At 40.1% G+C, this 23,078-nt stretch overlaps 3 non-coding genes across 3 annotated transcripts; 2 read left to right on the top strand and 1 right to left on the bottom strand.

Annotated features, from left to right (window-relative positions):
- Positions 1–15,784: 15,784 nt before the first annotated feature.
- On the bottom strand, positions 15,785–15,856 carry trnai-uau (transfer RNA isoleucine (anticodon UAU)). Its single transcript has one exon. It is a non-coding gene; the product is annotated as a tRNA-Ile (tRNA).
- Positions 15,857–17,624: 1,768 nt separating this feature from the next.
- trnay-gua (transfer RNA tyrosine (anticodon GUA)) lies at positions 17,625–17,712 on the top strand. Its single transcript is given in 2 exon segments — positions 17,625–17,661; positions 17,677–17,712. It is a non-coding gene; the product is annotated as a tRNA-Tyr (tRNA).
- A 3,560-nt stretch (positions 17,713–21,272) lies between these two features.
- trnal-uaa (transfer RNA leucine (anticodon UAA)) lies at positions 21,273–21,355 on the top strand. Its single transcript has one exon. It is a non-coding gene; the product is annotated as a tRNA-Leu (tRNA).
- The last annotated feature ends 1,723 nt before the right edge of the window (positions 21,356–23,078 follow it).

The raw sequence follows: 23,078 nt of genomic DNA, 5'->3' as shown, positions 1-23,078 counted from the left end.
GGTCACTATTTGTTACATTCTGGCGGAACAAGAGACAAGATAAACCTCTCACTGTCACTGACGGAGCAGTCCGGGACACTCTATGCTAGATTGGACTATTGTCTTTGGAAGATGGGGTCACAGGTGATGAAATAGACCACAGTGGCAGTCCTGCCTAGCTGTTATATCACTGAGAGACTCACCCACACATTGAGAAGAGAGCACTGGTTTCTGTGCAGAAAGCAGAACAACTCACTTTAACTGGTCAATTAGGTCTAATGAGTTTTATTGCCCTTGACATCTAACTTACTCCAGCCCCCCTTGTGGAAACAACCCCTAATTACTGTTCATGAGCTCCTGGCCACACTTGTTCCCAGTGGAACCAACCTGGAGCAGCAGAACAGAGGTTTTTGTTTCTTTAAGTTGTCTGCTGTTGTAAAACAAGTCATCCCTTGGGAATAAAAACTCTCCCTCTAGTCTGGTTGCTATCTCCTTTATTTGCCCCATATTCCCAGGGCAAAGCAGCTGAGTGATCAAAAGCTGAACTGCAAGGAGCTGAATTTCACACTGGGTTACAACAGACCCTGGTGGGAGAATGGGCAGGAGAGGGCCGGTTTTGCTCCTGAACTAGTCCCCTCCTCTCCTACTCTCGTATTTGCATCACAGTCTATAAACTCCAGCCCTATTGCTTTTCTTCCAGTTCATTTTTTTTAATACAGCTCGTGAATTATGTATACTCTTGTGAAGTATCAAGAAAGCACTCTTATCTTTATTTCACGTACAGTATACAGCAGACTGCTTGATAAAAAATAAATAAAAGCGCTATTCCCGACGGTCTAGCACAGTAACCACAACTCCAATAACTTTAACTAGAGGAAGAAATCCATCTTCTGCTCAAAAGGAAAAAAAAACATTGAAATCATAAATCTCCAACACTGGCTGGAGACTGTGTGTCCGTGCTCAGCGGTTATATAGGACAGGACTCAGCGCGCAGCAGGTGCGGCTCATTGCTCTACGCTCCCCGTGCGGAATGCGCGTCTCCTCCTTCCAGACTAGTAACACCGCTGCACACATCCCTCTTAAATCCCAGAAACACAGAAACTCCGGGGTGTTTCTGTGATTCAGTACTGGGTTTCTCTGTTCGAGGTTACAAGCAGAAACAAAAAAAGCGCTGAAAGCAGGAAGTTATTTCTGCTCGTAGGCATAAACGTGTAAAAATAAATTTTCTGATTCCTAAAACCCTAATAAAATCCATCTAAGTCTCCCTTTCGTTCCCAATGCACATAACTGAATATAAACCAGTCAAGTTCAGGTACTTTTCTGATGTACAGTATCTGAATAGTTCTGGCGCGGCTGTTGTAACAAAGATACTTACGAACTTTTTTTTTTCCATACGAGCTCTTGCCGTTTTTAAAATTAATATTTTTTTGAATTCGCTAAATCACACGAAACACCAGCATCACTTATCGTAAGCATCTGACCAATTACATTCCTGAATGTTAAACCCATTTAGTATTTATTTTTAACTTGTTTTATTTTTTTTTAAATTACACACCTGTTAACTTAGCCCGGATCGCGGTCACCGAGGACCACTCCTGTCTCCCCAGATGACACTTTTTATTTTTAAGATAAACGCGAGATAAACAACGTTTGTTTGAAACCGCTCCACAAATTTTCTCACATGCACGTATTCTCAAATATCACCACAACAAAACCATAAAGTTTGTTTCCACAGACATGACACTATTATGCAATAAACCAATAAATTAATGAACTAGCAGAATCCCAATAAAAACACACGGCAACCCGGCAAGCACAGCATGTCAATATCATACATTTTTACCAACAAAACCGCAAAAGCAAAAACCAGCAAATATATATATATATATCCCATGTTTTTACCTTATTCTGGAGCATGATATATATCCAAAATAACCCAGACTAGTTTATCTCAAGAGCTAGAGACTAGTAAACGTTACTGATTACTTAGTAAATGTTTGAAGAACGAGCGCCAGAAATAAGGCGATTTGATTGGTAAAAACCGCTGTCATTCTTTGTATTTTCAGCCATTCAGAGCCCTTAGGGGGTGAGACTTCCTCTAGAAGCTTCAGGCTGCATTTTTAGCTGTCAATCATTGACTCAGAAGGGATAATCAATCAGTTTTTTTATCAGTTTCTTATCAGTGCTCCTTTTTTTCACACCAGAAGGCAACTCTGAGGTTTTTTTTCATTGCATAACAGCAGATAAAGGCTCTCTAGCAGTGTCTTAAGGTTTTTATAGCAATTGCAATGGTTTTTATTCTTATTATTTTCTATATTTTATGATTTTTTATTATAGGCGTGAAATTTCATTCCAGGTCCAGTCTTCACAAAACATGATGTAGAATTTTTTCTAATTGATCAATTTGTCCCAATTTTTTATCCAAGCTAGTAGCCACCTAGAACAAGGTTTTCAAATCATTCCCAGGCCCTTGACATGCATATAGTTGAAAAATCTGACCTCTGAAGACCAAAAAAAAAATGTTCGCCAGCTGTTTTTTTTGTTTTTTTTTCATATGTTTGTCTGCTGAGTGGACACATTAAGAAATATAAGAAATTTGACTATTCACACTCAAAGCCAAGGGGGTTAGCTTCAATTTAAGACCTGAACCAGGCTCCTGCTATGTTCTGCTGCAGAGATATAACAAATGTTTAAGGGGGAGGAAATTCCAGGCGGACATTGGCTAAATATGTCACTGGTAGTAAAAGGTTAAGTATTCTTGCCATTTTTAGCATATTGTAAGTGGATTTTTTGCAAACATTTTATTTTTTAAATCACATGAAACACAATCAACCCATTGTAACTTCACATTGATAATTCCTGAGCTTTATAACTGTGTATTATTTCTTTTTACCTTGTTTTAATATTTTTTTTTATTATTTTTGCATTTAACAGAGCTTTTTAATATATTGTGAGCATTTTAGTGTCATTTTAAAATAGGACTATCAATGCTCCTGACTTTTAAACCTGTATTTATTCTGACATTATTCTCTCCACCTGCAGATGAGGGAGGTATTTGATTTTAAATTTGTTGATTTGGGGGGAAAATATACATTCATTTCCTTGTATGTATCACCAGTGGGAAACTTGGCATTTTTGGATGAATTGCAATCTTTACTGCAAGGCGTTCAGACTGATATAGAAATGACTGGAGATTTAAATGACACATTTGATAAATCAGACAGGAACAGCATAACATCTAAAATGGCAGAACCCTCTAAAGTACTGAAAAATTTCCGGCACATTCATAATCAATAAAATTTATTTAATTTAAAGCATAAAATTTGCTTTAAAAAGAAAACCACAATTTGTACGATATCATATTTCAATATCGACGTTCAGATGAAGAATTTGAGGATTTGAATATCAATGGAGAGTACATTGATTTTGGGACAATGTTTGTATCTGAATAATTCTTCCTCCTGGAAAGAAGGAAAAAAAAAGTTTTGAGTCTCAGTCTTCAGGATCCCCCCCAAAAAACGTGCAAATTTGTTTCCGATGTATTTTGGATAAAGATATAACTCTCATAGAAGATACATTTTATCAGTTGAATGCAGTCGATACTTTCGACTTTTTATATGATGATAGGACCTACATTTAGGGCTCAGTACTGATAACACTGCTGCTATTGATGGAGTAGAAATAAGTGATGTACTGGCAGTTTTTTTTTCTGAGGCAAGAAGTCCTAGAACACCTCCTATAAAAATGTTAAGATTCAGAGCAAGAAATATTTTTCCACCTCACCTAATGCTATTGCATTAACGAGGCTGAAGTTGGCTTCTTATTCGCCAGCTGCTGCTTTGCGTTTTTCGTTCCATCTTAAATGCTGCTGCTGTGATGTTATGTCGTCTTTCGCCTGTAGATGGCTCATTTTTAAATGAGTCATTTAAATAGTCATTTTTAAAAATACTTATCCGGATGTATTACTGTACATTTCCTCAGTAAAGGGGAATATGTAAGTAGAGACTGTCCAAATTGCATTTTTGTATGAAGCACATTTCAGAAACACAACTCACAATAAAACAAACTGGCATGTTATACCACGAGTAAATAAGACAAAGGCAAAACGTAAATTCACTGGCACTTTCTGCATATTTTCCACGACCTTGCCTTCTGATCATAAAAAGTCTCAAACTCTTGCATTTTACAAGAAATTTTAATATAGCAGTTTTAAATGGGACATTTAGAACATGGCATATGAGACTATATGGTTAACTGAGGATGAGCAGAGGGTGATCGAACCTACCTCCTGGTTATAAAAATGTCTAAAAATTCTGACACAGATGTGAGAGACACAATGGAAAAGACTATCAAAATCCTGAACTTCAGAACATTGTACTGTACCGTTTTTTAAATACGACCCTCTGAACATGGCATGAGAGAATACATTGTCAAATGGTAAATGCAATGTTTGCTATATTGCTAGGGCCCTCCCTCCTGATTTTAAAATCGTCTCATATTTCTGACATCAAGGTGTGAGACACAATATAACAGACTGTCAAAATCCTGAACTTCAGGACATTTAATGATACCATTTTAAAAATATGACCCTCTGAGCATGGCATGTGAGAAAATGGAATGTGAGAATGCATTGGGAAAAGGTGAATGCAATTTCTGCTGAATTGCTATGGCCCTCCCTCCTGATTACAAACTCGTCTCACAATTCTGACACTGAGGTGTGAGACACAATGTAACAGACACTGTAAAATTGTGAAGTACAAGAGATTATACTGTTACGTTTTTTTTTAATATTGACCCTCTGGCATGTGAGGACTTGTAGTCAACAAAATAGCACACATTCTGCCAATTTGCTTTGTCCCTCCTTCCTCGTTACCAAAACATCTTAGTATACCGACACTAAGATAAATGTCTCTAAATCCAGAAGTTAAGTTGTCAAAGTATATCGGAGTCAACCGATACTGATCAGGTTCTGCTGATGCTGAGCCCGCAGCCTTCACCATAAGGTCCAATTCCCCAAGCCTGCTGACCTTATATGTCCATCCCTTCACGTCAAAATTCGTATTTTCACAGGGTACCCTTCAGAAATTGCAGTATAGAATGAAAATAACTCCAATAGATGTCGGCCACTGTTGGCGATTTTCCTTTAAGATAGATAGATAATACTTTATTAATCCCGTAGGGAAATTGACAAATGATTCTCCAGAAATTTTACCGAGTGTATCACTTTCACTGAGACCGAGAAGTGTTAAGCTGTACATGAGTCTTTATGGCTCGGTTGTTAACCAAAAGGGTGGTGGTTTGAGACCTCCCAGGGACGCAATGAGCCTTTTAATGAACACACCCTCTTCACTTCATTTCTCCATGGCCGGTCTTGTACCGCAATCAAATACAGAGCCCGTAGGGGGCAGTAAACCCGCATATATAGCTCACTGTGTATATAATGAAGAAGCGGAGGTTAGTTTCTCATCTGCATGTTGCAGAGCCTTACGCAACTCGTACCAACAGTTGGGGTTTGATCCCTGCGTGGGCTATTAGTTGAAAGACCATTGTAAATGACGTGTAACAGATTTATCCAGCTGGCTTTTATGTTTCATACTAAATTGCTATCTTGAAACCAAAATAATTAGAAATATGGAACACAACTGTTGTTCCCCATGAAGGAAAGCTGTTTTACACTGACGTCACTCCTTTTTATTTAATCCAGATTTTAAAAACAACTCCGCCCTATCAAAGGAAAATGTTACACAAAAGTTGGAAAGCACACTCTGAATCCAGATGTATATTTGATTTCCGCAATCCGTTCAAGGCTGCCTATGTTAATCGTAAGTGTATAGAAGAAACATTTAATATATTGTTCAGTTTAAATCAAAATGCTTTACTACTACAAGAGAGAAGTATAGTATGGAGGATGCGACAAATGTGTGATTTCTTGGAATAAAACTACTTTTCTTTGCGTTCGAAATGAATCGAAACAATTGACACACAAACCCTTTGTCTTTTTTAAAGAGATTATATCTTTAAGCAGACAAATGTATAAAATGTGTTTTTTTTACCTAGAGATTTTGGACAGGGGCGATGTATTACTAGTAGAGGCTGCTGACTAATTAACACTGTACTGTCTGGAGATCAGCTCCATTTGCAATAAAAAAACGTGCGTAACAAAGCTGGAGAGCAGCTGAACTTGTGCTCAGTAGTCAGTATGGTGCTGAGGGTTCAATACTGGCGTTGTTGTATTAGCACAAGCTGCACAGGCTCTGAATCAGACCATTTCAATTAGTCTGATCAGTGCAGGACAAGTTAATGTAGAATTATTGCTTTGTCTGTCTCTTGTTTGTATATAAATGAATGTCTCTGATAACTTAATGTTAGTTTTTAATTTAGTTTTAGTTTTACGATGTAGGTCATGCGTTGATATATGACATGTCTCATTCCTGATTCAGCTCATGCTCCATAGGAGAGAAGAGATTCCTCCTGTTTCTCGTACAACCATATCAGAACAAAAGCCCATGTCACCCAGCTCTGATTCAAGATCGAGTTGCATCTTCAACATTTTGTTTTTGTTTCTGATCATTATTTTCTTCAGTTATGATCAATATTGAACTTTTTCTAAATAAAACAAAAATAATCAAACATGCAGGCAGATTTTTTTAAAAGTATTAGGAGTTGACAGGGCGCTCCTTCGGAATAGTCGTCAGAAAATGTGAGAAAAGGAAAGTTATGTAAACTCTCACACACAGCATTAAAGATTGGAATCTGATCATAAAAAAAATAGCTGTCTCCCCGTCGGTAATCAAACCCCAGTTTCCCGCGTGACAGGCAGGGACACAAAAAACTTTACTAACTAGGAGCGCTTACTAGCTATTAGGAGGCATTTACTCTTAAGTATGTAACTGTTTTGGGTTTCGACTTTAATTTTCCCAATACCAGTTTTTTACAAAAGTAAAGGCACACGGCACATGTGTGCCACATTACGTCCGAGTTTAGTGACAACTACCTCAGAGATTGTAAGCTGGGTAGTTTCAGATCAGATCACTTTTTTTATCAAAGGTTCAAGCAAACCCGAATACTTTTGCAAGAGACATTTCAGAATCCCAGTCAAATCCAGTACGATTGCTGGATACTTCGAATTCGACTGAACTATAGAACAGATCTGCAGTCCACCATTAGAATACTGTGGGTGTGTTGTATAAGCCACACAGCCAAAATAGTTCTAAAACAGGAGATGCATCCTCGTTTAGGAATGTGGTATAAAGTGAAATGGTCTGGGAAGAGTCCTACGTTTGAACAGTTCAAAATAGACATAAAGGGGTATTTACGGACTCTTTCGAAATGTAAGAACAAGCTGTGCGGACCTTATCTTTATTTACCTTGTGTAATCGTTTTTCATAAAGTGTAATTGTATTATAGCATGTGCCCCTGATAATTTCTTGATACGTTATATGTGCTCTTGTTTGTATTGTATGTAGTTTTGTTGTTCAAATAAAACGTAAAAGACACAACTTTCCGGATGCGGCTGCTGTAAAAATAAAATGACATCAAGGGTGCTGTACGCAGAGGTCTGAAACCTGCTCCACAGAAGATCTTTATCCAGAGGTGTTAAAGAAGTCGAGATCTCGCCATGAGAGGGGAAGCATCTCAGAAAAAGCAGGTGCAGTCGGTTCCACGGTCATAACGCCACTAAGTCGGGCGACAAGAGCAAAACCCACCCGACCTCCTCCGAGCAAGTAATGAGACAAAGAGACAGCGCACAGCGGGTAGCGTGGCCGAGCGGTCTAAGGCGCTGGATTAAGGCTCCAGTCTCTTCGGGGGTGTGGGTTCAAATCCCACCACTGCCAGGTGCTTCTGTCGAGACCCCATTTCAGCTGACTTCAGGCGAAAGGGAGGGAGCTGCTTTTTGGCAGTCTCTCGAGAAACTAAGCAAAGTGTTTAAAGATACTTTCTCAGCTTGACATCAAGGCACAAAACAAAAACCTTCTTGCGTCCTCTCAACCCAAAAGCGCTTTGCCACTTTTTGCGTTATGCAGGAAACGACGTCTGCCCAGATCACTTTTGTGTCAATGCAAATCGTAGTGTGCCCTCCGTTTTAATGTTGGCTGTGCTGGCGTGCCGCTTCTGTCTGTGAAACTTGAATGTTCTGCTTCTTCACACCGAATCGTTGGCGGGGGTTGAGCTTGTTAAATTTTTGCGCATAGCGCTCCTTTGGAAGTACTTTGTCCAAGTTCAAAAGCGATCGTGGGATTTACTTCCTGCGTTCAAGAAGCATGCCTCGCACGACAGATTTAAATGGGGAATGGAGCCTGCTTCTTGATGTTTTTCCCGTGGTTGCAGTTACAAAGTTGATCGTGCTTTCACATTCTGTTAACAGTATTCACTGGCTGAGCTTTATCAGTTGGTTCGTAAAGGAATCTCTGCTTCAGTTCCAGAAAAGTCATCTGTAGTGTGTTTTTTCCGTGCCCTTGGCAGTCTTTTAAAGCTGGTAGTAATGGCGGCGAAGTTAATTTTTTATCCTCTTTAAAAGAATAAGGACGGGCTGGGGCGAGCTGCATTTACCACTCTTTCAGCTAACCGCCGAACTCGCGAACTGATTACACTGCAGAGCCACAGGCGCCTAGCTTTTCTCCATTCTCTGGGTTAGGGTGAAAAAAAAACACTGCTGGTATTAGCTGGCCTGCTGGGAGTACCGCTTCTTCACTGATAAGCAAGATTTGTGTTTCATCTTTCGCAAGCTGTATAGATTTCTTTCAAAACAAGTTGTTCCAGAAAGGAAACGAACACTTGCATTCACCTGAATTAAAAGGCATGGGATTTACCCGTAAGGATAAATTCTGTACAGTAAGACAGGAAGAAAGGCACCGCTGGGAATCGGACCCAGGATCTCCTGTTTACTAGACAGGCGCTTTAGCCAACTAAGCCACGGCACCGGCAAAGTGCTGTCCTTTGACAGCCACTTGGACACGTCTCAACTGCTCTGAGACATCTGCGTTCGGTGTGCACCGAGCCTGCTTGCCTTGCAAGTAGCCTCATTTACATGCGATAGCTCCACCACTAAGAGAAAGGATGAGAAATGGCTTTTATCTGGCACTTTTCATGTCAGAGGATCTCAATCTGCTTTCCGTGTACAAGAGGATGTCCAACTCATGTAGCTAAAGACGTAGACGACAGTGCTCCACTGAAATCTTGATCTCGCAACCCTCGGCACGACTCCGCTGTGTTCTGCTTTAGACAAAGTGGGGAAAAGACTTCTTTCATCACACGTCTTGCACTGTTTACGGTGTTTGCAGTGCTCTTTCTTAAATGAAAACCAGGAATCGGCACCATATGAGGTGAGACTAGATAATATTGGAACAAGTAGCCTCGCCATTCCATGCGTGACGTGAGCAAAGTGTAATTCCTGTCTTTATAGTGTGCTTGTTAGAGACTTAGCTGGCACCCAGAGCACTTTAAATCCGGGAGTCAGCAGCCCAAGACAAGAGAGCTTCCTTCGTCTATGTTTTTTGCGTGAAGGGGGGAAACCATGCGTGTGCTGCAAACGATCTTAGTATCGAAGTGCCGTCCCACATAACCGATCCGAACAATCTGCTTTACAGAGGAGCACTGCCGGAGCTTTTCGTTGGCAAACTGAAGACCAGGCCGACCTCTTCTGTGACTCTTGAACACTGAATCTCAAGGTTGTGAATTCAAGCTCCACGCTGGCGGGAAATTCCATAGGTAATGATCACATTTTCTTGCATGCTAATCAAAAGAAATATTAAGAAACTTTTCCCGATACCAGTTTTTTACAAAAGTAAAGGCACACGGCACATGTGTGCCACATCACGTCCGAGTTTAGTGACAACTACCTCAGAGATTGTAAGCTGGGTAGTTTCAGATCAGATCACTTTTTTTATCAAAGGTTTAAGCAAACCCGTGTAGTGGCAATGCTTGTTAATAAGACAGAATTAAGTGTTGCGGTGCTTTCCCAAATGAGGCCTCATCTCTCTGTTCATCTCTGTGGTGCAGCCACAGAGAAACTATTCATGCAGGCTGATTTAAAGATATTTTCTTTTGATAAGGGACAGCTCCCAAAGGGGGATGCACTTAGCTAAGCCTGGCTATCATTAACAATGGTCAACCATTGGCGCCTATCTGTCTAGGGAGTGCTAGATGGACATCTGGACTGCATTCCTAAGTGTCAGGAGTAAGTGACTCATATCTCACCTTGATCAACCAATCAGGGTCTGGTAGGGCCGAGTAACCCACGTGGGACTCTGATGCCCATGGAACTTTCAGCCAATGAACGAGCTGAAGTTCCTCCAGGTAACAACAGGCAACACAGAGGGCCTGAGAGAATTCTGTGAACTTTTTCGGACAATTCAAAGGAGAATTCCAGGGCAGGACGGCCCAGGAGCAGAAGGCTCCCAAGGGAAGGACATTCTCGCAGCGCGCCTCCTGACCATCCTGAGACTCAGCCCGGACAACCACGGAACGGCCAGTGGGTTCGAGTGCCAGAACTTTCCTTTGTTCTAAGAGTCTAGAGCGGAGGTTGCCAGAAAGTAACCAGAGGATCCACCCGAGGTTAGCATCAGCAGTAAGCCTCGTGAACAGGTCGGAACTGTGGACAGCTGAATCACTATTCAGAACTAGCGCTTCATCAGGAACGAACTGGTCCTCTTCCTGACTTGCTGGGACCCACAGTCATCTTTTCTCCTGTGCACAAACTTTGGTAGTTAAAGCCAACACTAACTAGCCGGTCAGTGAGCGTCAGCAGCGCACCATCGCAAGCCGCACAGCACAGCCTGGCACGGAGCCAGAGAGCCCGCAAGAGATCTGAATCCCCAGAGATTGGATGAGAATTCAACTTCAATGCATTACAGCTCGAGAATTCAATTGTTATCCCAACCAATTGATATCAATTTAATTCCTAAGAGTTATGTACTTGTTTTGAGTATCCAATGTAGAAGTTATAACCAAGTTCATTTACGAAACGGTCTAATTGAATGATATACTGAACGTATTTCCTCTTGATATATGTAACTCTTTGTAACTGATTGAATATATACCTTTTGTATTCTGTTAACCCTCTCGATAAGATCTGTTAGGTTTACATGCATATTCTATGTATTAATAAATGTATCCTCGTGTATTAGTACCTGTGTGTGTTGTTTGAGTTATATCGCATGGTTGGATTCTAAAGCCATTAAAAGAATCATTTTGTGATTTACTGCTACAATTAATAATTGTCCCAGTAAATGCCAAAACCCTACAGAACTGGTGCCTTCAGAGAGCACACTAAATTTAATTTGGCGTCCCTGGGTGGGCGTGGCAAGACTGAAATGAGTCAACCAAGCGGAATAATTCATATAAAACGCTGTGGGTTTCATACACGACAATACAGTGTGCTGAAAGCCGAAAGACAAAAAGTTCCCCTTGCTCTTTAAGCAGTGCTTGAGTGTTTTGTGATGTTTTGCGATCTACCGGGTTGATTGCATACTTGATCTTGTGGTTTTCTGTGGTAAAACTGTGATTTCGTACTAGTTTAACGATGGTTGCTAAAACACACATTTCAAGGGTTTATTCATTGCGAATCTCCACCCGTCAGTCAGAAAGATGATCTTAATGCATACAGATGCACAGACCATGAAAATGACTGATATTAGGAGATTCGCGCAGAAAGCCTGGGAGTATGATGTCCAAAGTCGCTCTGAGCAAAAAGCTGTTAAAGCGACTGTATTCGCCGTCAGAGCTAGCAGGGTTAACTCCCTCCTGCTCGAAGGAGCACAGGCTCCTGAGCTGGCTAAGCCCCGTTCCAAAGCAGGCACACAGGACCGCAACCAGCGTCCTAAGTGCCATGAGAACACCGGGGGAGGGAAAGGGCTAGATAAAGCTGAACAGAAGGATTCAGTAGCCGCCCGCCTGACCAGGCTTGAACAAGTTTTATTAGGACAGAGACAACCGCTCCCCAAGGCTGCCGGAAGCGTGAATGAGCTGATACTCTCCACTGGAGGAGGCGGAGACCCGCCCCCTCTCCCTCCCTCAGTCTATCTGATTGAGCGGAAGGGTTCCTGCCTGGATGAGGTCAGCCACAACCAAGCGAGTGCTGACTCCACCCCTGAAGTCACAGAGCAGGCAGTAAAACAGAGAGGAAAAGCAAGAAGCTTTTACCTCAAGACTGCCATGGGAGATGTTTTACACAGTGAGACACTGATTGACACTGAGGTTGAAAGATGTTTGATGTCACACGGCAACCTCAAACGGATAGAAAAAGAAAAGGGCATGCGACTCAGAGTGGAACCTTTGGTGGATCACCAGAAAGGCAAAGTGTGGAAACAGGTCAAGGCTCCTAAGCCTTCTGTACAGAAGGAAAGGGGGGCCAAGAGGGAGACTGTACTCACACAGTGCCCACCGAACACAGAAGCCCATGTGAAGATTCCTTCTGTTCACTCTGGACAAGAAATAAAAATATTTTATAATAGACCTCTAAATTTATCCGTATAATAGACCTCTAACCATATACGTATAATAGACCTCTAACCATATACGTATAATAGACCTCTAAAGTTATCCGTATAATAGACCTCTAACCATATACGTATAATAGTCCTCTAAAGTTATCCGGAACTCCAACCATATATGTATAATAGTCCTCTAAATTTATCCGTATAATAGAACTCCAACCATTTATGTATAATGAACAACTAATCATAGACGTATAACTGACGTATAACAATAGACGTATATTAGAATTTCATTCTAGACGAATTGCGGACCACATTTAGACGTCTAAGGTATGCATTTAATAGACGTATACTATACGTCTTTTGTTCACTGGGAATGGCAAGATCGTATTTGGAGTCCAGCATTTCTCATTTCTTATGCAGAGCCATCGACTCGGAAAGCACTGCCGAGCGCAATAAGGAATTGTGGCTTCAGATCGCTGTAACTTAGAGCTGCCTTGGTCTGTTCATGCTGCCTACAAGCTTTGAATTGCTGCCATTTTCTGCAAGCGTTCCATTCTGAGGTTTCATGAAATTCATTACATTTGAGACAACACTAAAATATTTCATTTGGGTTACCTAATACATAGTGCAAACTGTATCTGCATGGGAATCCTTTGGCTCATGAAGCCGTTTGTTATTCTGTTGTGAGGTGTGAGGGGCAGAATGCAAATCGAGTTGGTGAATAGAAAATGAAACAGGAGTCACTTCTTGAGCTACGAGTTCCAAAAAGTATGAAAACCCATGGATTTTAACAGTGCAGAATACTCACAAATTGCACTGAGTTGCTTGCTTACTTCTGCTGCTTTTACAGTCATTCACTGTCAGCTAGCACTGGAACAATTCAAGAGAGGTAAAAATGGAAGCTGTCAGGAGTGGGATTTGAGCCCACCCCTCCATTTGGAGACCAGAACACCCAAGCCAGCTTGAAAGACACACATCCTTGAGTTTGGCACCTTAGACCACTCAGCCATCCTGACAAGCGAGAGCAAAAGCTGTGCTGAATGCACCAGTAGTTGACTAAACTGAATTTCTTCCCTGAAATGATTTGCTTGTGACGAGCCAAGTTGCCTTGAACGGATCTTGGAAATCAAATATACGGATGGATTCAGAGTGTGCTTTCCAAAGTTTGTGTAACATTTTCCTTTGCTAGGGCGCAGTTGTCTTCCCAATCTTGATTACCTAAAACCGGGTCCCATCAGTGTAAAACAGCTTTTCTTCCTGGGGAACAAAGGTTGTTTTCAATATTTCTAATTTTGGTTTCAAGATCGCAATTTAGTGTGATTTTAAGAAATTATTTAATGTCATACGTGATCTAATTTTCTGGAGCAAATGCGTTTTTCTATTGTAATCTCTTGTGAATGTGTGCATAGGTTTCATGGTTTCAATATAAGACTATAAAATGTCTTCTTTGTATTATTCTGTATTAATTTGTGAAAAGACAATAAAGTTCTTAACAAATCCCATATATTTGATTTCTGCATTCTGTTAAGGCTTTAACAGATAACTTTGCACTACAATTTTGAGACAGAGTAACAAGTAGAGACGTTTTGCAAGTTACTTGATGAGCTAGATAAAATAACATGGCGGTGAATAAGGAAGGCACAGTAGGTTTAAAAGACCAACAACTTAGCTCTTGGCCACCATCCCATTGCATTCAAAGTCTCAGCCTACTATACTATGTTGAATCAACGCTAGTAATATTACTGTTGTAATAGAGGAGACCTGGTGACCCTTAAGTTCAAGATTGAGGATTCAAGGGTTTTTTGTGTCCTTTCTGAACCCTCTAAGCTTTTAGTTGGACAGTGCAAGCAGGACGTGATAGTGTACAGTGAAACGGTGCCTTATGACCTTTGCCTGATTCAGCTTTCTTTCCATTTTGAGGAAGATCTGCTCACAAGTAAGTATTAAATACTTCAGCGTTTACTGTTCGAATACCACACTTTGTTAAAACACGGCTGCTTTTTAAGCTAATGTGTAGCGGTTTTTGAGCATGCATTGTATAGTTAATGCTGTTATTAATAAAACCTTAAATTCACATAATGGAATTTGGACGGCGCAAAGTAGTCTAGCCCCTGTACAACTGTACATGCCCGCTGATTAGAGCTTAAAACTACAGTAGCAGGAGTAGCAATAATGGCAACAACGAGTTCGGCATTTCTCATGTCTTCTGCAGAGCCATCTTATTGGAATGCACTGCCCGAGATAAAAGAGGACTTGTGGCTTCGTTTTTACAGACTGCTGCGTTGCTCTGTTCATGCAGACTACACGCTTTAAATTTATGACATTTACTGCAAGAGTTGATTTTCCAGGTTTTTTTTTAATTCCTCGCATTTGAGCAGGCACTAAAATATTTCATTCAGGTTCGCCAAATACATTGTGGAACCGGTATTTCCAACGGAATGCTGTCTTACATGAAACCTTTTTGTTATTCGGTTCTGAAGTTTGAAAATGAAAATGAAAAGGGGTGACTCCCTTCGTAGGCTTGAAAGAAGTCCAAGCAGCATAAAAACTCACAAATTCTCACAAATTGCATTGTGCTGCACCTTTCTTCTGCTGCTTTTATAATTTGGGCTTCAACATTTGAATGCATACCTTACTTCTGCTAATCACATTCAAGCATTCACTAAGCTTTTTCCTGTCCATTATGTTCTTGCTAAGCATTTTCTCCGTTTGCCTCCTATTGTGATTGCCAGCGAGCACAAGAGGACTGGAACAGTGTAAGACAGGGAAAAATGTCGGGAGTGGGATTTGAACCCAAGCCTCTATTTGGAGAGCGGAACACAAAGCTTAAAAGACACGAACCTATGAATTCATTATTTGAAACCATACGACTATCCTGAAGAAATGTATGCTGAATGCACCAGTTGCATCCGATTTTCCGTAACTTTAGGACGATTGACACGACTGGACGAAAACAATTTGTGGCGTTTAGCATGACATAGTCTTGCAGGCAGACAATGTTTTGTCCCACTACTTATATAATTTTATCGTTTACTTGTTTAAAGAAAAAAAACACAGTCTTCTCGTTCCTAAGTCAGATTTTAAGTGCTTTCGAACCTTACTTCCAACCTAGACTGACAGCTCACTCGATCTGTTTGTGATCAGACTGTGGAGTGGGTCTATACCAAATGCACGTTCCTTCCCAATGCTGAGGCGATCATTTGGAAGATGGGTGTGAATAGAGACAGGCTTTGTAGAATAAAAAACAGGGCAGAATATGCAAGAACCCTAATTACTGGCGACAGTTATGTTCTTCTTACTATAGAGACTCCTACATTGCAAGTTTTTTTAAGACTTTGAAACTAAAGGGGAGTGGTGACAAATGAAGCAGACACAGGTGGGGCTTGAACCCACAAACTTGGGTTTATAAAACCAACACCTTACCACTTGGCCACCATGCCTTGAAAGATTTTTAACAAGGAGATACATAGCAGCGGTGTGACTCCAACAGATGCTCATGAAGAGACTGGAGCTTTAATCCAGCTCCTTAGAGAGCTCGGCCGCGTTACTCTCGACAGCGGCTCTTCAGCTCTTGTTGTTTGACCTAGTGGTGTTATGACGCATGGAAGCGACTGCAACTTCGTTTTGTGAGATGCTTTCTCTCACGAGGTGAAACCTCGACTTATTTGGCACCTCTGGATATAGTTCTTTTGTAGAGCAGGCTTTCACACCTCTGCTTATAGCGCCCTTCAAATCATTTTATTTTTATAGAAAGATGCATTCCAAAACAATATCTCCTGTTTTAAAAATGCTTTATGCGGCGTGTTTGATTAAACGGACAGTTTTCTTATTGTAGAATGCAGATCTGTGCAGCAATTGTACTGGATTTGACTGGGATTCTGAAATATTTATTGCAAAGGTATGACTTTCATGAACCTATAACAGACCTGAAACTCCCTAGCTTCCAATCTCTGATGTTACTGTCCTGAAACTCGGACGTGATGTTCTGCAGATATGCAGTGTCCCTTTACTCTCGTTGTTTTCAAAACGACCTCCGTTGTCAGGCGCAGTTGAAGTGGAATTGGCCTGACTGCACAGGAAAGTACAGAATGATAAAATGTTTCTACGGCTCAAAATGTCCCTTTAGACCCTCGTCACGTCTCTGTTAAGAGCGGGCAGGTAGAGAGCTTTTACAGATGCTCATGATTTTTCACACAGGGTGTTACCTGTTGAAGTGTCTCCCCAGTGGGCAAAAGATGTACTGTAGAATATACAGTACGTTGATTAAACGCATACCTTAGACATATAAATGTGGTCCGTAATGGGTCTAGAATGAAATTCTAATATACGTATATCATTATACGTCAATTAGACATCTCTGATTATACAGTATGTCCATTATACATAATGGTTGGAGTTCTATTATACGGATACATTTAGAGGACTGTTATACCTATGTAGTTAAAGGTCTATTATACATCAAAGATAGGTCTTACAGGTGTAGAAACTAGTAAATCAAGCCAATGATTTGGTTTAGAAATTTATTCTGAAAATATACAATTATTCACACCTGAAAAATATGTAGTTCAAACTAGTAAACTTCAGCTACAAATTATAGTAACATGGGAATATATTGTAACGCTTACGGCCGACAGGTACTGTGTAAGAGCCGGCGTACCAGAGCAGGTGACGTCACCGCCCTTCCCTGTGATAGCAGGACTACAGCTACTGGGCTGAAAAGAGATCTCTCTTTAGCTCACCGGGCTGGGTCGCTGCAGAGAGACGCAGAAGTCCCGGGTTCAAGCCTCAGTCGGGATGGGGCCGACCTAATGCGGCAAGGGCGCCCGCTTGAGCCCCCGTTGCGTTACAATATATAATGATGACAAACACAAACTGATTACATTAACATGCTAATATTTAACTCAAAACCACATTTCGATTCAAATATGAGTTTTAAAAATTACAACTTCTATATTTCCACGAAAATATTATTAATGTAGCACAAACACTACTTTCTAATAAAGACAGAATGAAACTGTTCTGTGTCTCATGGTGATCCTCCTCTCGATACTAATGAAATGTTTAATATGATCCCTCGAGAAAAAAAGGTGTCAATATCCGCCTGGAACGATTGATGCCCCATCAAGCATTTTGTAATATCCCTGGAAGTTCATACTGCAGAAACCTGATTCGTGGCTTAAATTCAAGATAAACAGTATTCCCACCTTCCCTTCGATAGCTCAGTTGGTAGAGCGGAGGACTGTAGTGGAAATGGTGAGGCATCCTTAGGTCGCTGGTTCGACTCCAGCTCGAAGGAAGGTGCTTTTGTGAACTTTAATCAAAGAGTTAAAATAGCGAATCTTTTTCACTCAGACGTTGATCAAAAGCTCAATAAACCACGAAGCAGAGGCTCTTGTTCCGAATTAAACTCCCGTCTGAATGTCTTGTTTTGGCCAAAATCTGATCTTTGAATTAAGGAACTACTCTGTCGGCTTTGTAATTCAAAAGTATATACAAATGTCACGTTTTTTTTTGTAGATATAAAGGTGTTCTCTGTTTTCAAAGGAAGGGATATGTACTTAATTGCCTTTATGATTTGGTATTGATTTTGTATCGTTATATTATTAAGTTTGTGTTTTTTGTGTTTTTAACGTATTGTGGACTTATTTTTGAAACAAATGCTTACAAAGGCAAACAAGGCACACATCTGTTTATACCAGCGGTGAATTGTACATTTATATTTACAAGCTACTCTGCACTTTTGGGAGTATAACAGGTTCGATATAAAGTGGGAAAAATATAAAAGGGGAAAATACCCCGGACTGCGTGTAAAGCCCTCGTTGTGACTGTTGTTTTATTGTTAAATACGGCGTACTGTGCACGAGATGTTGCAGAAACACAATCTGATATTTTAATAATTATTATTTTAATAATTTGATAAGTATGAGGCCCCGGATCCAAATATTCAGTTCTGTTTTTTTTTTTAAAGTGATATCTTCCCTTCCTCTCGTGGAAATCACACGATGTGAGCAATTGTTTTTTGTTTTTTTTTTTCACGTTGCGATCCAAAGAGCCTCAGACGCCCAGTCTGTCAGTAACCAAACCAGAATGGATTCTGCTGGGAGCCGGACTGAGCTCATTCTCTGTGCTAAAAACAGAATCAGCTCTTCCCCGAATACCATCTACAGCTGCTGGATGGTACTCTGCGTCCTGCTGCTCCAGCAATTATTTTGACGAAAGACAGATCACTTGTGCGCTTTTAACCTTCTCGCAGCTACAGGCGAGACTGACGCTGGCGATATGAAGGCACCCGCTGGTACACCTTCTCTAACTTTCACAATCGCGATAAACATTTTTTTTAAAAGACCTTTGAAAAACTAGATATAGATAAAACTAGATTAAAAACATGAGCTTTATCGGTTTTTACATTAATCGATTTTGAATCAAATTTGATCTTTTTACATTGCATTTTACATTAAAAAAGCGTGCATACCTAATCCACCAACAGACAGAGCAATATTTTATGTTGCCTTCCGGAGCTTTCAGCGTGTGATGGATTTGTATGAGCGTCTGTATGATACCACTACAGCATTGGCGCAGGTGCAAAATCCACTTTCACAAGACTTTTTCAGTGTCTTCTCCTCTCTCAAATGGACCGAAGCACAGGAGCCAATATAAGAGAAAACGACAGGTGTTTAAACAGAGAATGTCCCAATGTCTGCGACAACGTATTGTGATTTTGTATAAACGCAAATGGTTTATCAATTAAAAGCCAACATCATTCTTTTAATACCCTACCACACATGCGAGCTGTTGTGTGAAAGAAAATTCATCTGTGCATAGGAAGGCAGAATAAAATCCAGAACTGTATTGGTGATATCGATAAACAGGGCTCATGTTCACAATAAAACTTTATTGTATAAAACGTTAAAATTCGTAAATATTTGTTTTAATCATGCAAAGTGTCTGTTAAACCATTCATGAAGGATTCTTAGACAAAAAAAACACACCATTATATGAGAAAATATATTTACTTTATGTGCATTTAACTTACTTTTTAACAATTTTAGTTTCAAGGTCAATGAAAATTGTTGCCCTGCTTTTTTGTCATAAATACACAAGCTTGTTATGTCTTGTGTCAGAAATAAACTGCATGAAACAAAACGTAAGTGCGACAAAGAAAACAAACATTTGCGTTTATAGTGCAATGTTATCTCGAGCCTTTAAAATTACTTTAAACGCAATTTGTTTTTCTCTGTAGCTCCAAGGCTTTGTCATTTAGGTGTGCTGTTTTTTTTTTACATGTTGTAAAAAAGTCGCTAAATCATACGAAACATAAAAACTCCAATTGTAAACAATTGACCATTCATATTCCTGAATTTTAAACCTATGGAGTATGTATACCTTGTCTTTGTATTTGTGCATATTACAGAGCTCCTTTTCAAAAGCTGTCAGTATAGATTAGTGCTTAGGTTTCCTGTTTTTTTACCCAGGTGGTCCAGATAAGACTCTTGGTATAGGAGCACGTCTGTGTTGCCTTCTGGATTTCAAATGAGCAGCTCAGTGCAGAAAAGAACTCTGTAGATCAGCATGTACATTTGCCTGGACAGTAGATTTTTCAGAAAGTGTAATTGGATTATAGCACGTGCCCCTGACGATGTTGTTGATACGTCATATGTGCTCTTTTTTGTATTATATGTATTTTTGTTGTTCAAATAAAAAAATATAAAAAAAAAACTTTCAGGATGCTTGCTGCTGTAAAAATAAAATGACATCAAGGGCGCTGTACGCAGAGGTCTGAAACTTGCTCCACAGAAGAACTTTTTCCAGAGGTGTTAAAGAAAATTGATTTATTTTCATGACTGCAATGTATGGTGAAGCATAAAATCTAGCTGCATAAATTTCTATTACGTGTCATTTATGAAGGCGTTTCAAATAGCAGCCACTGAAGGATTAACGCTTTTGGAGCATGTATTATATTCTAAATACTCTTATTTAAATAAGCTTAAATTCGCATACTGTTATTTAGACATCGCAAACCAGTCCGACCTCATACAACATTCTGTGCCCGCTGAGTAGATCTTATAGCAGCTACAGCCACAGTAGCAGTAATGGCAACACAGTGCTTGGAGTTCAGCTTTTCTTAATTCTTCTGCAGAACTACTGGTATCGGAATATACTGATCCGCATAAGAAGCGCTACCGGTTTCAGATAGTTTTTATTGAGTGCTGCTCTAAACTTTACATTTGCTTAGACTTGTTTTCCCCATGAAAAAAGACATTTCCCTAATTACATTTAACTTTTTTTCCCTTATCATCAAGTAGAAATAAATAAAACATATCATTCCATTTAAGAACCACAGGCAAGATGGCTGGTGGTCCAAGGCGTTGCGTTCAGGTTGTAGTTTCTCCTTGAGATGTTTGTTCAAATCCCACTTCTGACAAAGAAGTTAGAGTGGAAACGATAACATCGCTAAGTAGAAAACATCTCACATTTCATGTGTTTAATGTTAAGTGTCTTGGTGGTTGATGGCTCTTCTCTCTTGCAGGGTGATGGCAAACTTCTTGAGAGAGGGAGTCTCCTACGTAAGGCTGCTCTTCGTCAAGAGTGGAGACAACAGGAACAGACTTCAAACCGACATTAATTACTGAGAGCAGGCGAAAACGTCTTTTGAAATGAGGAAATGTCTGCTGACAGCAAACAGAGCTCACGCTGAGCTGCGGACAAGCGCTCCTCGTTAGTACAGTGCTGAGTACCCCTGCTTGTTGCGCGGGAGACCGGGGTACGTTTCTGTGACAGGGCGCTGGTTTAATTTTTTTTGTTTTAATTGTTGAATCATATTTAAATGTTAAACAACTGAGCAGCATATTGCTGTAGACCAGGATGGCCGAGTGGTTAAGGCGTTGGACTTAAGATCCAATGGACGAAAGTCCACGTGGGTTCGATCCCCACTCCTGGTAGTGTTGTAATAAGCTTTAAGTGACAGAACACTTTGATGATTTACACTCTATTTAAATATGAATTTACTCAATTTCAGTTCAGTTCTCTTCACTCCCACTCCCTGGCATAACTGAACTCTGAACTCACTATCGCATACTGAAGGCTTTACATCCATTAGCTGTGATACAGCTCCCAATAAAGACGGAATCAAACAGTTTGTTCTGTCTCTCATGGTGATCCTCTTCTCGATCCAAATGAAATGTTTAATATGATGCCTCGAGAAAAAAAGGAGTGAATTTCCGCCTGTAATGATTGATGCCATCAAACATTTTGTAACATCCCCGGAAGTTTATACAGTAGAATCCTGGTTTGTGGCTTAAATTCAAGGTAAACAAGACTAAGGAAACGAGTTGGAAACTTGATGTCGAACTGGAATTTAATCACCCGGAATATTTCACTACATTGGGCAATATGTGCCAGAGAGGAGTACTTTAGATCCCTTCGATAGCTCAGTTGGTAGCGTGGCGGACTATATTAGGAACAGTTAGGAATCCTTAAGTCGCTGTTTTCACTCCAGCTCGAAGGAAGGTGCTTTTGTGAACTTTAATCAAAGAGTTAAAATAGCGAATCTTTTTCACTCAGACGTTGATCAAAAGCTCAATAAACGATGAAGCAAAGGCTCTTGTTCCGAATTCAGCTAACATCTAATTGTCTTGTTTTGGCCAAGATCTGATCTTTGAATTAAGAGACTACTCTGTCCGATTTGTAATTCAAAAGTATATACAAATGTCACTGTTTTCAAAGGATAGGTACTTAATTGGCTTTATGATTTGGTATTGATTTTGTATCGTTATATTATTAAGTTTGTGCTTTCTGTGTTTTTTATCATATTGTGAACTTCTTTTTTAAACAAATGCTTACAAAGGCAAACACAGCACACATCTGTTTATACCAGCGATGAATTGTACATTTTTATTAAGTACAATCTACTGTATTTTTAGAAAAAAATGGCGTACTGTGCACGATATGTTGCAGAAACACAATCTGATATTTTCATAATTATTATTTTAATCATTTGACAAGTATGAGGTCCCGGATCCAAATCTTCAGTTCTGATTTTTTTTTTTGTGATATCTTCTCTTCCTCTCGTGGAAATCACAAGATGTGAGCAAATGTTTTTTGTTCTTTTTTTCATGTTGCGATCCAAAGAGCCTCAGACGCACAGTCTGACAGTAACCAAACCAGAATGGATTCTGCTGGGAGCCGGACTGAGCTCATTCTCACTCCCTGTGCTGAAAACAGAATTTTCTCTTCCCCGAACATCGTCTACAGCTGCTAGATATTGCTCTGCGTCCTACTGCTCCAGCAATTCCTTTGACCAAAGACAGATCACTTGTGCGCTTTTAACCTTCTTGCAGCTACAGGCTCTTTGATGGTTCATGCTGATCATCCTGTGGATCCAAAAGAAAATTTTAAAGCTGATACATTTTCGATTGTAATTTGCATCTAGCTACAACGTCCCTGGAAAAGAGATTTTATTAGTTGCGTGCAATCGGTATCTTTTACTTGACGTATGGTAGTAGAAATAGTTTGAAAAAATGTTTTCTTAAGAAGATTGTATTGCCAGGACCTGCCTTTAGCGCTCAGTAGCGATTTCGCTGTTGATATAGATGGAGAAGAAATGTAAGATGAATGGATGATCTAAGCTAAAATAGCCCTAACACCCCTCCTGTAACAGTGTTT

The sequence above is a fragment of the Atractosteus spatula genome, chromosome 10 (genome assembly GCF_055471065.1).
Source record: "Atractosteus spatula isolate fAtrSpa1 chromosome 10, fAtrSpa1.hap1, whole genome shotgun sequence".
NCBI classification, from domain to species: Eukaryota; Metazoa; Chordata; class Actinopteri; order Semionotiformes; family Lepisosteidae; genus Atractosteus; species Atractosteus spatula.
This window is presented reverse-complemented; position numbering and strand designations above follow the sequence as displayed.